This window comes from Scylla paramamosain, chromosome 48, assembly GCF_035594125.1.
Source record: "Scylla paramamosain isolate STU-SP2022 chromosome 48, ASM3559412v1, whole genome shotgun sequence".
NCBI classification, from domain to species: Eukaryota; Metazoa; Arthropoda; class Malacostraca; order Decapoda; family Portunidae; genus Scylla; species Scylla paramamosain.
Genome location: NC_087198.1, coordinates 1,208,532 through 1,226,262, shown reverse-complemented (window position 1 = coordinate 1,226,262; position 17,731 = coordinate 1,208,532).

Below are 17,731 nucleotides of genomic sequence, written 5' to 3'. Positions count from 1 at the left end.
AGTTTTTGTAAATATTGATTGCTTTTCCTATACAGGTTGTCTTGCATGCACTTTGGTGTTTTTGTATCTAACAAGCTCAAAAACACTCAGCATACAAGTTTTTCGTAATGTTGGTCTGTTTCTTTATGTATGGTGTTCACTATGCTTTTAGGCGTTTTGGTACCTATCATGGGGAAAAAACTCATAAAGTACGCTTTTGGTAATGTTGTTTTGTTTCTGCAAATATAGTATTATTTACGTGTTTTAGACTTTTGGTATCTATGAAGCTGAAAAAGACATAATACACCTTTATGTTAATATCGTTTCATTTACCTATATAGGGTAATTTACATACATTTTGGCGTTTTGTTACCTAACAAGCTAAAAAAATTTCAGAACATACGTTTTTGCTAATATTGTTTCGGACATCTTCTATCGTTTTGTTACGTAAGAAGCTCAAAAACACTCGATTTTGTTAAGGTTATCTCGTTTGCCCATGTAGAGTGTTTTCCTTGCTTTTTAAGCGTTTTGCTGCCTAATATGCTCAAAACACCTAAATGACAAGTTTCTGGTGATGTTTTGCTACTGGTTTTGTTAATGTTTTTTTTTTCCCCTCATATAGAATAATGTTCACGTGTTTTAGTGTTTTGGTACATAAAAAAAAAATAAATAAATAAAAATACTCATAATACACGTTTCTGTTAATATCGTTTCGTTTCCTCAAATAGGGTCCTTTGCATGCAATATGGGGTTTATGGGGCAATATGGGTACCTAACAAGTTAAAAGACTGAGATAAGAATTTTTTGCTAAAATTTCCCATAAATGTTTCTTTGCTCACATTTTAGTGTTTTGTACTCTCAAAAACACTAAAAAGAAACGTTTTTGACAATATTGTTTTCTTTTCTCATATAGGGCTATTTCCATGCTTTTTAGCTTTTTGTTGCCTAATTTGCTCGAAAATTTCCAAATGGCACGTTGCAGGTACTATCTTTTAGTTACTCCAGACAAGGTATTCTACATGCATTCTGTCGTTTTGGTACCTAACTTAAAAACACTTAAAACACACGTTTTCTTTTAATGTTCTATTTCTCAGTAAAGTGCGTTTTCAATCCCTTTTAGAGTTTCGGTACGTACGAAGCTGAAAAACACTCAAAAGATATGTTTTTGGTATAATTTTTTTTTTCTTCTTCTATAGGGTGCTTTGCATGTACTTTGGCGTTTTGATAACTCACAAACTCAAAAATATTCATAATACATGTTTCTGATCATATCGTTCTGTTTCTTCATATATGATGCTTTATATGTATTTTGGCGTTTTGGTCCCTAACATGGGGAAAAGCACCCATAATACACGTTTTTCGTAATAATGATCTGTTTCTTCATATAGAATGCTATTTACGTGTTTTAGCGTTTCGTTACATAAGAAGATGAAAAACAGCGTTAATATCTTTTCTTTTCTCCATATCTGAAACTTTGCATGCATTTTGGCGATTACTTATCTAACAAGCTCAAAAACACTCAAACACAAGTTTTTGTTTAGTTTAGTTATCGTTTTGTTACGTAAGAAGCTTAAAAGCACACAAAGTACTCGATTTTGTTGAAGTTGTTTCATTTTCCTATATAGGGTATTTTCCATGTTTTTTTTTAACGTTTTGGTGCCTAATACCGTAAAAAAAAAAAAAAAAAAAACACCTAAATGACACGTTTTTAGAAATGTCGTTTCGTTACTTCATATAGGCGCTCTGCATGCATTTTGGCGTTTTACTACTTATTACGCTGATAACTCAAAATACACCTTGTTGGTATTTTTTTTTCAACACAAACAGTGTTTTCCATGCGTTTTACCGTTTTAGTACGTAAGCTGAGAAACACTCGACACATTTTTTGCGTTTTTTCTATGTAAAACACTGAGAAGATACATTTTCAGTAATTTTGTTTTGGATTCCCATATAGAGTGAGTTCCTTATTATTTATCATTTTGGTGACTAACATGCTGAAAAACACTCAAAAGACAGATTTCTGGTAAGGTCGTTTAATTTCCTTATATAAGAGGCTTTGAATGCAGTTTAGGGTTTGGTACATAACAGTCCGAAAAAAAAGCTAAAATCAATTTTTTTGATAATTTTCTCTTATCATATAATTGCCTTGAATTTTCCCAGAATTTTGGCATTTCGGTACCTATGAAGATGAATAACAAAAATAAAATCCTATTTTTTTTATTTTTTATTTATTTATTTTTCTAAATAAAGAGTGGGTTTTAGGTTTTTGGTACTTAACAAACTTAAAAACACTCATAATATACGTTTCTCGTAATGTCCTTTTCTTTCCCAAACATAAGGTTCTTTGCATGTATTTAAGCGTTTTTATAGATAACACGATCAAAAACACTCAAAATACATGTTTTTGGAAATTTTATTCTGTTTCTCCATAAAGTTTGTTTTACATGCGTTTTAGCGGTTTAGTATATAAGGAGCTCAAAAACACTTAAAGGCATGTTCTTGATAAAAATTGGTTTTATTCAAATGTAATGTGATTCCCCTGCTTTTTAGTGCTTTATTGCCTATCAGGCTCAAAAACACTCAAAAGACATTATTCTGGTAATGTCATTTTTTTCTCACATAAAGCTGGTTTCGCATGCAATTTGGGGTTTTGGTAACTAAGAATGTGAAAAGCTCTCAAAATACACGCATTTAGTAAAGTTGTTCTGTTTTTCAATTAGGAATGTTATTCATGAGTTTCAACATTTTGGTATGTAGGAAACTTCTCCATATCCACATGTTTTTGCGTTTTTTGCCTTTTGGTTCTTTTGAACTATAAAACACTCATTATACACTTTTCTTGCAATGTCCTTTTATTTCCTAATATAGAGTGCTTTGCATCAATTTTCATGTTATTTGTAGGTAACAAGCTCAGAAAAACTCAAAATATACCTTTTTGATAATGTTTTTCTATTTTTTTTATATTGGTTTGTTTGCATCCGTTTTACCGTTTTTCTACGTAAGACACTGAGAAGACACGTTTTCAGTAATTTTGTTTTGAATTCCCATATAGAGTGAGTTCCTTATTTATTTATCGTTTTGGTGCCTAACATTCTGAAAAAAAAACACTCATAACACAGATTTCTCTTAAGGTCGTTTAATTTCCTCATATAGGAGGCTTTGCATGCAATTTAGGGTTTGGTATATAACAGTCCGAAAAAAAAAGCTAAAATTAACTTTTCTTGCAAAGTCCTTTTGTTTTCCAATATAGAGTGCTTTCCATCAATTTTCGCGTTTATTGTAAGTAACAAGCTCAAAAACACTCAAAATATACCTTTTTGGTAATGTTTTTCTATTTCTTGATATTGGTTTGCATCCGTTTTAGCGCTTTTTCTACGTAAAACACATAAAAAACACGTTTTCAGCAATTTTGTTTTGGATTCTCATATAGAGTGAGTTCCTTATTATTTATCGTTTTGTGCCTAACATGCTGAAAAACACTCAAAAAACAGATTTCTGTTAAGATCGTTTAATTTCTTCATATAGGAGTCTTTGGATGCACTTTAGGGTTTGGTACATAACAGTCCGAAAAAAGCTAAAACTAACTTTTTTGATAATATTCTTTTATCATATAATAGTCCTGAATTTTCCCAGAATTTTGGCATCTCGGTACATATGAAGATGAATATAAAAAAAAAATCCTATTTTTCCATTTTCTTACTTTTTTTTTCTAAATAAAGAGTCTTATTTGTGCGTTTTAGCTTTTTAGTACTTAAGGAACTTAAAAACACTTATAATACACATTTATCGTAGTGTCCTTTCGTTTCGCAAACATAAGGCTCTTTGCATGTATTTGAGCGTTTTTATAGATAACATGATCAAAAACACTCAAAATATATGTTTTTGGTAATCTTATTTTGTTTCTCCATAAAAAGTGTCTTGCATGCGTTTTAGCGTATTGGTATGTAATGAGCTCAAAAACACTTAAAGGCAAGTTCTTGGTAAATGTTTTTATTCCCATCTAATGTGATTGCCCTGCTTTTTAGTGCTTTATTGCCTAACACGCTCAAAAACACTCAAAAGACACTTTTCTTGTAATATCATTTGTTTTCCCACATAAAGCTAGTTTTGCATGGAATTTGGGGTTTTGGTAACTAAGAATGTGAAAAAAACTCAAAACACAGGCGTTTAGTAAGGTTGTTCTATTTCTTAATTAAAAGTGTTATTCATGAGTTTCAGCATTTTAGTATGTAAGAAACTTTTCTAATACACACATTTGCTAAAGTATTTCTGTTTCAAATTTAAAAGTGTTATTCATGAGTTTCAACTTTTTGGTATGTCAGAAACTTCTTTATGTACACGAGTTTTGAGTTTTTTACCTTGTGGTTCTTCTCAAACTATAAAACACTCATACACGTTTCTCGTAATGTCTTTTTCTTTGCCAATATAAAGTGCTTTCCATCCATTTTTGCATTTTTTGTAGGTAACAAGCTCAAACCACATCAAAATATATCTTTTTGGTAATGTTATTCTATTTCTTCATATTGGTTGGTTTACATCCGTTTTAGCGTTTTCCTTCGTAAATCACTGAAAGACACGTTTTCAGTAATATTTTTGAAATTGCTGAAAACACTCAAAAGACAGGTTTCTGGTAAAGTCGTGTAATTTCCCCATATAGGAGGATTTTCCTGCACTTCAAGGTTTGTACATAACTCCGGAAAAAAGCTAAAATTATTTTTTATGATGATTTCTTTTTTATAAAATTTCCATGAATTTTGCCAGAATTTTGGCATCTCGGTACCTATGAAGATGAATAACAAAAAAAAAATTTCTCTATAAAGAGTGTTTTTTTCTGGGTTTTAGCTTTTTGGTACTGAAGGAACTTAAAAACACTCATAATACACGATTTTCGTAATGTCCTTTTGTTATGCAAACATAGAGTTCTTTACATGTATTTAAGCGTTTTTATAGGTTACATGATGAAAAACACTCAAAATACATGTTTTTCGTAATGTTATTCTGTTTCTCCATAAAGGGTGTTTTGCATGCGTTTTAGCGATTTGGCATGTAAGGAGTTAAAAAACACTTAAATGCAAGTTCTTCGTAAAAGTTGGTTTTATTCCCATGTAATGTGATTGTTCTGCTTTTTAGTGCTTTGTTGCATATCACGCTCAAAAACACTAATAAGACACTTTTTTGGTAGTCATTTTTATTCCCACATGAAGGTAGTTTCGCATGTAATTTGGCATTTTCGTAACTAAGAATGTGAAAAACACTCAAAATACACAATTTGGTAAGGTAGTTCTGTTTATCGATTAAAAGTGTTATTCTTGCATTTCATCTTTTTTTTTCTATGTAAGAAATTTCTCTATATACACAAGTTTTTGCGTTTATTGCCTTGTGGTTCTTTTAAAACTTACGTTTCTCGTAATGTCCTTTTGTTTCCTAATATAGAGTGCTTTACATTCATTTTTGCATTTTTTTGTAGGTAAAAAGCTCCAAAACACTCAAAATAAATCTTTTTGGTAAAGTTATTCTATTTCTTCATATAGGTAGGTTTGCATCCGCTTTAGCGTTTTTCTACGTAAAACACTGAAAAGACACGTTTTCAGTAATTTTCAGTTTTCAGTAATTAACTTCCATATTATTTATCGTTTTGGTGCCTAACATGCTGAAAAACACTGAAAAGACAGGTTTCTGGTAAAGTCGTTTAACTTCTCTATATAGGTGGCTTTGCATGCACTTTAGGGTTTGGTACATAACAATCCGAAAAAAAAGCTATAATTAACTTTTTTGGTAATGTTCTTTTTTCCACATAAATTCCCTGAATTTTAGCAGAATTTTGGCATATCGGTACCTATAAGGATGAATAACAAAAAAAAAATCCTATTTTTTATTTTTTTTGTTTATTATTATTATTTTTTTTTTTTTTTGTAAATAAAGAGTGTTATTTGTGGGTTTTAGCTTTTAGGTACTGAAGGAACTTAAAAAAAACACTCATAATACACGTTTCTCGTAATGTCCTTTCGTTCCCCAAACATAAGGTTCTTTGCATGTATTTAAGCGTTTTTATAGATAACATGATCAAAAACACTCAAAATACATGTATTTGGTAATATTATTCTGTTTCTCTATAAAATGTATTTTGCATGCATTTTAGCGTTTTGGTATGTAAGGAGCTCAAAAACATTTAAAGGCAAGTTCTTGGTAAAATTTGGTTTTATTCCCATGTAATGTGATTGCCCTTCCTTTTTAGTGCTTTATTGCGTAACACGTTCAAAAACACTCAAAAGACATGCAAGGCCTCGCATATGAGGAAATTGAAGACATTACCAGAAATCTGTCTTTTGAGTGTTTTTCATCATGTTAGGCACCAAAACGATAAATAATAAGGAACTCACTCTATGTGGGAATCCAAAAAAAAAATTACTGAAAACTTGTCTTCTCAGTGTTTTACGTAGAAAAACGCTAAAACTGATGCAAACCAACCAATATCAAGAAGCAGAAAAACATTATTAAAAATGTATATATTGAGTGTTTTTGAGCTTGTTACCTACAAAGAAACGCAAAAATTGATACAAAGCACTCTATATTGGGAAACAAAGGGATATTGCGAGAAAAGTGTATAATGAATGTTTTATAGTTAAAAAAAAAACACAAGGCAAAAAACGCAAAAACTCGTGTATATGGAGAAGTTTCCTAGATACCAAAATGCTGCAACTCATGAATAACACTCTTAATTGAGAAACTGAATGTGTGTCAAAAACACAAAAAAAGGCAAGTTCTTCGTAAAAGTTGGTTTTATTCCCATGTAATATGATTGCCCTGCTTTATTGCCTAACACGCTCAAAAACACTCAAAGACACTTTTCTGGTAATGTAATTTTTTTCCCACATAAAGCTAGTTTCGCATGGAATTTGGGGTTTTGGTAACTAAGAATGTAAAAAAAAACCACTCAAAATACACGCATTTAGTAAGGTTGTTCTGTTTCTTGATTAAGAGTGTTATTCATGAGTTTCAGCATTTTGGTATCTTAGAAACTTCTCCACACAGACGAGTTTTTGCGTTTTTTGCCTTGTGATTCTGGTGAAACTATAAAACACTCATTATACACGTTTCTCGTTATGTCCTTTTTTTTTTTTTTCCTAATATACAGTGCTTTGCATCCATTTTTGCGGTTTTTTTTTCATGCAACAAGCTCAAAAACACACAAAATATACTTTTCTGGTAGTGTTATTCTATTTTTTCATATTGGTTGGTTTGTATCCGTTTTAGCATTTTCTACGTAAATCTTTTAAAAGACATGTTTTCAGTAATTTTGTTTTGGATTTCTATATAGAGTGACTTTCATATTAGCTATCGTTTTGGTGCCTAACATGCGGAAAAACACTCAAAAGACAGGTTTCTTGTAAAGTCTTTAAATTTTCCCAAATAGGTGGCTTTGCATACACTTTATGGTTTGGTACATAACATACATAAAATTAACTTTTTCGATAATGTTCTTTTTTCCAAATAATTTCCTTGAATTTTTGCAGAATTTTGGCTTATTGGTACCTATGAACATCAATAACAAAAAAATAAAAATGCTATTTTTTTATTTATTTATTTTTTTCTCTATAAAGAGTGTTATTTGTAGGTTTTAACGTTTTGGTACTTAAGGAACTTAAAATCATTCATAATACACATTTCTCGTAATGTCCTTTCGTTTCCCAAATATAGGGATCTTTGCATGTATTTCAGCGTTTTTTACAGGTAACATGTTAAAAAAACACTCAAAAACACTTACTTTTGTTAATGTTATTCTGCTTCTCCATAAAGGAGTGTATTTTGACATTTTAGTTCGTAAGAATCTAAAAAAACACTCTAAAGAGACGTTTTAGTAGTTTTGTATTCCCCTATAGGGTGATTTCGTTGCTTCTTACTGATTTGGTGCCGAACACGCTCAAAATATAACAAAAGACAAGTTTCTAATTATTTCGTTTCATTTCCTCATATAGGTTGCTTGACATGCATGATGGCATTTTAGTAATTATCAATGTAAAAAAATACACGTTTTTGGTAAGTTTGTTCTTTTTCTTCAGAGCACTATTGAAGCTTTTTACTGATTTGGTACTCAAGAGAGTAATAATAAAAAAAAAAACATAACAAACGTTTCTCGTAATGTCCTTTCATTTCCATATGCAGGGTGTTTTGTTTGATGATAGGCGATTTTGTACATAACAAGCTCAAAAACACTCAAAATACACGTTTTGTGTAAATGTATTCTGTTTCTCCATATAGGGTATTCTCATGCGTTTTTAATGTCGTTTCATATATCTATATATGGGTCTTTGCATGCATTTTGGCTTTTTGGTAACTAACAATGTCATAACACTCAAAATGACGTTCTTTTTTTTTGGCAATATTGTTCTTTTTCTCCATATAGAGCGTTATTCATGCGTTTTACCCTTTTGATACTAAGAAGGTCGAAAACACTCATAATACACGTTTCTCGTAATGTCTTTTCATTTTTCCTATATAGGGTATTTTCGATTCATTTAAGCGTTTTTACGTAACAATCTTATAAAACATTAAAAATACTTGTTTTTGGTAATGTTATTCTATTTCTCCATAAAGGATGTTTTCTGTTTTTTTTTTTATCGTTTTGGTACGTAGGACACTCAAAAGAAACGTTTTATTTATGTTGTTTTGTATTCCCATATCAGGTGATTTGTATGCTTTTTAGCATTTTTGTGCCTAACACGCTGAAGAACACATTTTAGACACGTTTCTGAAGTCTCGTTTCCTTCCCTCAAATAGGGGGTTTTACATGCATTATGGCGTTTTCATTCATAACAATGTGATAACACTGAAAATATACGTTTTTGGTAATGTTATTTCATAGAGAGTGTTATTCATGCATTTTAGCGGCTTCGTACCTAATAAGTTAAAAAAAAAAAAAACACCAATAGTACACATTTTAATAACGTCTTTTCATTTTCCTATTTAAGATACTATATATTCATTTTGGCGTTTTTCTACTTAACTAACTCAAAAACACTCGAAATATTTGTTTTTGATATTATTTCTCCGTTTTTTTTTTTTCATGCGATTTAGCGTTTCAGTACGTAAGAAAGTAAAAAATAATGAAAACACACGTTTATGGTAAAGTTGTTTTGTTTTCCTTTATAGGGTGCTTTCCATGCTTTTTTAAATATTTTTTTTTTATAATATTATTTCTTCATGTTTTTTTTTATGCCTTTTAGCGTTTCGGTAGGTAAGAAACTCAAAAACACTGAAAACAGACGTTTTTGGTTAAGTTGTTTTGTTTTCCTTTATAGGGTGCTTTCCATGCTTTTTAGCGTTTTGGTGCCTAGCACTCCAATAAACATTCAAAAGGCACTTTTCTGGAAATCGCGTTTCCTTTCCTCATTTGGGGTACAAAAACATGTATTAGTAATGTTTTCGAAAACGCCAAAATGCATGGAAAGTAAGCTATACTGGAGAAACAAACAAAAACGTGTCTTTTGAGTGTTTTCAGCTTTTTACGTACCAAAACACTATAATGCATAGAAAGGAAACTTCATGGAGAAACAGAATAATATTGTCAAAACGTTTCTTTTTAGTGTTTTTGAGCGTACAAAACGCTAAAATGTGAGCAAAGAAACATTTATGAGAAACTTTAGCAAAAAATTCTTATTTCAGTGTCTTTTAACTTGTTAGGTACTAGACCCCATATTGCATGCAAAGAACCCTATTTAAGGAAACGAAACGATATTAAAAGAAACGTGCATTATGAGTGTTTTTATTTTTATTTTTTTTATGTACCAAAACGCTAAAACACGTGAATATTACTCTATATGAGAGAGAGAAATAAAAAAAACAAACATTAACAAAACCAGTAGCAAAACCACCAGAAACTTGTCATTTAGGTGTTTTGAGCGTATTAGGCAGCAAAACGCTAAAAATGCAAGGAAAACACCCTATATGGGAAAACAAGATAACATTAACAAAATCGAGCGTTTTTGAGCTTTTTACGTACCAAAACGATAAAAGGCGTCCAAAACAATATTAGCAAAAACGTATGTTCTGAGATTTTTTTTAGCTTGTTAGGTAACAAAACTCCAAAATGTATGCAAATTACCCTATATAGGTAAAAGAAACGATATTAACATAAAGGTGTATTATGTCTTTTTCAGCTTCATAGATACCAAAAGTCTAAAACACGTAAATAATACTATATTTGCAGAAACAAAACAACATTACCAAAAGCGTACTTTATGAGTTTTTTCCCCATGATAGGTACCAAAACGCCTAAAAGCATAGTGAACACCATACATAAAGAAACAGACCAACATTACGAAAAACTTGTATGCTGAGTGTTTTTGAGCTTGTTAGATACAAAAACACCAAAGTGCATGCAAGAGAACCTTTATAGGAAAAGCAATCAATATTAACAAAAACTTGTCTTTTGAGTGTTTTTCAGTTTCTTACGTACTAAAACTCTAAAACGCATGAAAAAAACCCTTTCTGGAGAAAGAGGACAACATTACTATAAACTCGTGTTTTGAGAGTTTTCCCGATCATTAGCTACCAAAACGCCAAAATGCAGACAGCACACTATTTGATGTAAAGAAATTATATTACCAGAAACGTGTCATTTGAGTGTTTTGACCATATTAGAAACCAACCCCACAAAAAAAAAAAAAAAAACATGGAGAACTCTATATAGGAAAAAAAAAATATAAAACATCGAAAACGTGTCTTTTGAATGTTTTGAGCCTCTTACGTACCAAATTTCTAAAAAGCGTGCAAAACATCCTTTATGGTGAAATAGAACATTACCAAAAATGTGTGTTTTGAGTGTTTTTGAGCTTGTTGGGTACGAAAACGCCAAAATGCACACAAATTAACCAAACAAATGGGTTTTTTCCTCATGTTAGGTACAACAATCTATACAGAATACCATATATAAAAAACAGAACAACATTACCAAAAACGTATATTATAAGTGTTTTTGAGCTTCTTAGGTAATAAAATACTGAAACACGTGATTAGCACATCCATTTAGGCGTTTTGGTTTCTAAAAAGCTGGAAAACGCTTAAATCATACGTTTTTGGTAATGTCTCCCGATAAAGGCTATTGTGCAAGCGTTTTAGCATTTTGGAATGTAAGAAGCTCAAAAACACACAAAAGACACCATTTTGATAATGTTGTTTTGATTTTTATATAGAGTGTCTTCCATGCTCTTTAGAGTTTTGGTGGCTAACGCTGAAAAGCCCCGAAATAACATTTTTTTCTGGGAATGTCGTCTCTTTACCTTATAAAGGGTGAAATGGATGAATTTTTGCGTATTGGTACGAAATAAGCTGAAAAACATTCAAAATACACGTTTTTGGCAAATGTGTATTATGAGTTTTTTTTTTATAGTTCAAAAGAACCAAAAGGCAAAAAACACAAAAACGTGTATATGGAGAAGGTTCCTAGATACCAAAATGCTGAAACTCATGAATAACACTCTTAACTGAGAAACAGAACAACCTTACTAAATGCGTGTATTTTGAGTGCTTTTCACATTCTTAGTTACCAAAACCCCAAATTGCATGCGAAATAACCTTTATGTGAGAAAAAAATGACATTACCAGAAAAGTGTCTTTTAAGTGTTTTTCAGCGTGATAGGCAATTTTGGTATCCAAAATGCAAAGTACTAAAAAGCAGGGCAATGATATTACATTGGAATAACACCAATTTATACCAAAAACTTGCCTTTAAGTGTTTTTGAGCTGCTTAAATACCAAACCGCTAAAACGCATGCAAAACAAACTTTATGGAGAAACAGAATAACATTACCAAAAACATGTATTTTGAGTGTTTTTTATCATGTTATCTATAAAAACGCTTAAATACATGGAAAGAACATTATGTTTGGGAAACAAAAGGACATTACGAGAAAAGTGTATTATGAGTGTTTTTTTAAGTTCCTTAAGTACCAAAAAGCTAAAACCCACAAATAACACTCTTTATTTAGAAAATAAAAAATGAAAAAAATTTAAAAAATAGGAATTTTTTTTTTTTTGTTATTTATATTCATAGGTACCGAGATGCCAAAATTCTGGGAAAATTCAGGGCAATCATATGATAAAAAAATATTATCAAAAAAGTTAATTTCAGCTTTTTTTTCGGATTGTTATGTACCAAACCCTAAAGTGCATGCAAAGTCTCCTATATGAGGAAATTAAACGACCTTACCAGAAATCTGTGTTTTAAGCGTTTTTTTTTAGCATGTTAGGCACCAAAACGATAAATAATATGGAACTCACTCTATATGGGATTCCAAAACAAAGTTACTGAAAACGTGTCTTCTCATTGTTTTACGTAGAAAATCGCTAAAACGGATGCAAAGCAACCAATATCAAGAAATAGAAAAACGTTACTAAAAAAGTTACTAAAAAAGTTACTAAAAAAGTTACTAAAAAGATATATTTTGCTACCTACAAAAAAAAAAAAAAACGCGAAAATTGATGAAATCACCCTATATTGGGAAACAAAAGGACATTGCAAGAAAAGTGTATAATGAGTGTTTTATAGTTCAAAAGAACCACAAGGCAAAAAACGCAAAATCTCGTGTATATGGAGAGGTTACCTAGATACAAAAATGCTAAAACTCATGTATAACACTCCTAATTGAGAAACAGAAAAGCCTTAAAAAATGCATGTGTTTTTTAGTCCTTTTCACATTCTTAGTTACCAAAATCCCAAATTGCATGCAAAAATAGACTTGTGGGATAAAAAAAATGACTTTACCAGAAAATGTCTTTTGAGTGTTTTTGACCGTGATAGGCAATAAAGCACTAAAAAAGAGGGATATCACATTACATTGGAGGAAAACGAATTTTTACCAAGAACTTGCCTTTAAGTGTTTTTGAGTTCCATATATACCAAAACACTAAAACGCATTGAAAACACTCTTTATGGTGAAACAGAATAACATTAACAAAAACATGTATTTTGAGTGTTTTTTTTACCATGTTACCAATAAAAACGCTTAAATACATGCAAAGAACACTATTTTTGGGAAACGAAAGGAGATTACGAGAAACGTGTATTATGAGTGTTTTTAAGTTCATTAATTACCAAAAAGCTAAAAGCCACAAATAACACTCTTTATTGAGAAACAATAAATAAATAAAAAAAAATGCAATATTTTTTTTCTTTCTTATTCATCTTCACAGGTGCCGACATGCCAAAATTCGGGCAAAATTCAAGAAATTATGTGAAATAAGAACATTATCGAAAAAGTTAAATTAAGTTTTTATCGGACTGCTATGTACCAAACCCCTAAAGTGCATGCAAAGCCACCTATATGGGGAAATTAAACGTCTTTGCCAGAAAACGGTCTTATGAGTGTTTTTCAGCATGTTAGGAACCAACACCATAAATAATATGGAAGTCAATGTATATGGGTATCCAAAACAAAATTACTAAAAACGTGTTTTTTCGGTGTTTTACGTAGAAAAACGCTAAAACGGATGCAAACCAATCAATATGAAGAAATGAAATAACATTACCAAAAAAGGTATATTTTGAGCATTTTTGAAATTGTTACCTACAAAAAACACGAAAATGGATGGAAAGCACTCTATATTGGGAAGCAAAAGGACATTACGAGGAACGTGTATAATGAGTGTTTTATAGTTTCACAAGAACTACAAGGCAAAAAACGCAAAAACTTGTGTATATAGAGAAGTTTCTTACATTCCAAAATGCTGAAACTCTGGAACAACACTCTTAATTGAGAAACAGAACCATCTTACTTAATGCGTGTATTTTGAGTGCTTTTCACATCCTTAGTTACCAAAACTCCAAATTACATGCGAAACCAGCTTTATGTGGGAAAAAAAATGACATAACCAGAAAAATGTCTTTTGAGTGTTTTTGAGCGTGTTAGGCAATAAAGCACTAAAAAGCAGGGCAATCACATTACATTGAAATAAAACCAATTTTTAACAAGAACTTGCCTTTAAGTGTATTTGAGCTCGTTATATACCAAAACACTAAAATGCATGCAAAATACACTTTATGGTGAAACAGAATAACATTACCAAAAACATGTATTTTGAGAGTTTTTGATCATGTTACCAATAAAAACGCTTAAATACATGCAAAGAACCCCATTTTGGGAAAATGAAAGGACATGACGAGAAACGTGTATTATGAGTGCTTTTCAATTCATTAAGTACGAAAAAGCTAAAAGCCACAAATTACACTCTTTATTGAGAAAAAAAAACTTTTTTTTTCATTCTTATTCATCTTCACAGGTAACGAGGTGCCAAAATTCGGGAAAATTTCAGGAAATTATATGAAATAAGGACATTATCAAAAAAGTTAAATTTAGCTTTTTTTTCGGACTGTTATGTACCAAACCCCTAAAGTGCATGCAAAGCCACCTATATGGGGAAATTAAATGTCTTTGCCTGAAAACTGTCTTATGAGTGTTTTTCAGCATGTTAGGAACCAACACGATAAAACCCAAGGAAGTCAATCTATATGAGAATCTAAAACAAAATTACTGAAAACGTGTCTTTTCGGTGTTTTACGTAGAAAACGCTAAAATGGATGCAAAACAACCAAAATGAAGAAATAGATTAACATTACCAAAATGGTATATTTTTTTGTGTTTTTGAAATTGTTACCTACAAAAAACGCGAAAATGGATGGAAAGCACTCTATATTGGGAAGCAAAAGGCACCAAAAAGCATGTTAGGCACCAAAACGATAAATAATATGAAAGTCACTCTATATGGAAATCCAAAAAAAAATTACTGGAAACGTGTCTTTTAAAAGATTTACGCAGAGAAACGCTAAAACAGATGCAAACCAACTAATATAAATAAATAGAATAACATTACCAAAAAAGTATATTTTGTGTGTTTTTGAGCATGTTACATAAAAAAAAAAACGCGAAAATGGATGCAAAGCACTCTATATAAGGAAAAAAAAGGACATAACTAGTAGCGTATATAATGAGTGTTTTATAGTTTTACCAGAATCACAAGGCAAAAAACGCAAAAACTCGACTGTATGGAGAAGTTTCTAAGATACCAAAATTCTGAAACTCACGAATAACACTCTTAATCAAGAAACAGAACAACCTTACTAAATGCGTGTATTTTGAGTGTTTTTTTACATTCTTAGTTACCAGAACCCCAAATTCCATGCGAAACTAGCTTTATGTGGGAAAAATATGACATTACCAGAAAAGTGTCTTTGAGTGTTTTTTAGCGTGTTAGGCAATAAAGCACTAAAAAGCAGGGCAATCATATTACATGGGAATAAAACCAACTTTTATGAAGAACTTGCCTTTTAGTGTTTTTGACACGCATTTAGTAAGGTTGGTCTGTTTCTCAATTAAGAGTGTTATTCACGAGTTTCTGCATTTTGGTATCTAGAAAACTTCTCCATATACACGAGTTTTTGCGTTTTTTGCCTTGTGTTTTTTTTGAACTATAAAACATTCATTATACACTTTTCTTGCAATGTCCCTTTGTTTCCCAATATAGAGTGCTTTGTATCAATTTTTGCGTTTTTTTTTTTTTGTAGGTAACAAGCTCAAAAACACTCAAAATATACATTTTTGGTAATGTTTTTCTGCTTCTTTATATTGGTTGGTTTGCGTAAACACGTAAAACACTGAGAAGACAGGTTTTCAGCAATTTTCTTTTGGATTCCCACATAGAGTGAGTTCTTTATTATTTATCGTTTTGGTGCCTAACATGCTGAAAAACACTCAAAAGACAGATTTCTGGTAAGGTCTCTTATTTCCTCATATGCGAGGCCTTGCATGTCTTTTGAGTGTTTTTGAACGTGTTACGCAATAAAGCACTAAAAGGAAGGGCACATTACATGGGAATAAAAGCAAATTTTACCAAGAACTTGCCTTTAAGTGTTTTGGAGCTCCTTACATACCAAAACGCTAAAATGCATGCAAAATACATTTTATGGAGAAACAGAATAATATTACCAAATACATGTATTTTGAGTGTTTTTGATCATGATATCTATAAAAACGCTTAAATACATGCAAAGAACTTTATGTTTGGGAAACGAAAGGACATTACGAGAAACGTGTATTATGAGTGTTTTTCTTTCAGTACCTAAAAGTTCTTTCAGTACCTAAAAGCTAAAACTCACATATAACACTCTTTATCTAGAAAAAATAATTAACAAAAATTTAAAAAATTGGATTTTTTATTTATTTATTTATTTATTTTGTATTTATTTTTTTTTCTTATTTATCCTTATAGGTACCGAGATGCCAAAATTCTACCAAATTTCAGGGAATTTATGTGGAAAAAAGAACATTACCAAAAGAGTTATTTATAGCTTTTTTTTCGGATTGTTATGTACCAAACCCTAAAGTGCATGCAAAGCCACCTATATAGGGAAGTTAAACGACTTTACCAGAAACCTGTCCCTTCAGTGTTTTTCAGCATGTTAGGCACTAAAACGATAAATAATATGGAAGTCAGTCAATATGTGAATCAAAAAGAAAATTACTGAAAACGTGTCTTTTCAGTGTTTTACGTAGAAAAACTCTAAAGCGGATGCAAACCAACCTTTATGAAGAAATAGAATAACATTACCAAAAAGATATAATTTGAGTATTTTTGAGCTTGTTACCTACAAAAAAAATGCAAAAATGGATGTAAAGCACTCTATATTAGGAAACAAAACAACATTACGAGAAACGTGTATAATGAGTGTTTTATAGTTTTAAAAGAACCACAAGGCAATAAACGCAAAAACTCGTGTATATAGAGAAATTTCTTACATACCAAAATGATGAAATGCATGAATAACACTTTTAATTGATAAACAGGACTACCTTACCAAATTGTGTATTTTGAGTGTTTTTCACATTCTTAGTTACGAAAGTGCAAAATTACATGCGAAACTGCCTTGATGTGGGGGAAAAAAAAAGACATTACCAAAAAAGTGTCTTTTTAGTGTTTTTGAGCGTGATATGCAACAAAGCACTAAAAAGCACAACAATCACATTACATGGGAATAAAACCAACTTTTACGAAGAATTTGCCTTTAAGTGTTTTTTAACTCCTTACATACAGAATCGCTGAAACGCATGCAAAACACCCTTTATGGAGAAACAGAATAACATTACCAAAAACATGTATTTTGAGTGTTTTTGATCATATAACCTATAAAAACGCTTAAATACATGTAAAGAACCCTATGTTTGTAAAACAAAAGGACATTACGAAAATCGTGTATTATGAGTGTTTTTAAGTTCCTTAAGTACCAAAAAAGCTAAAACCCACAGATAACATTCTTTATATAGAGAAAAAAACTTTTTTTTTGTTATTCATCTTCATAGGTACCGAGATGCCAAAATTCTGGCAAAATTCATGGGAATATAAAAAAAATTTTTTTTATCTTTTTTCCGGAGTTATGTACTAACCTTCAAGTGCATGCAAATTCACCTATATGGGTAAATTACACGACTTTACCAGAAACCTGTCTTTTGAGTGTTTTTCAGCAATTTCAACAATATTACTGAATATAATACTGAATACAAACAATATTACGTGTCTTTTCAGTGATTTACGTAAAAAAAACGCTAAAACGGATGTAAACCAACCAATATGAAGAAATAGAATAACATTACCAAAAAAATATATTTTGATGTGTTTTTGAGCTTGTTACCTACAAAAAATGCAAAAATGGATGGAAAGCACTTTATATTGGTAAAGAAAAGGACATTACAAGAAACGTCTA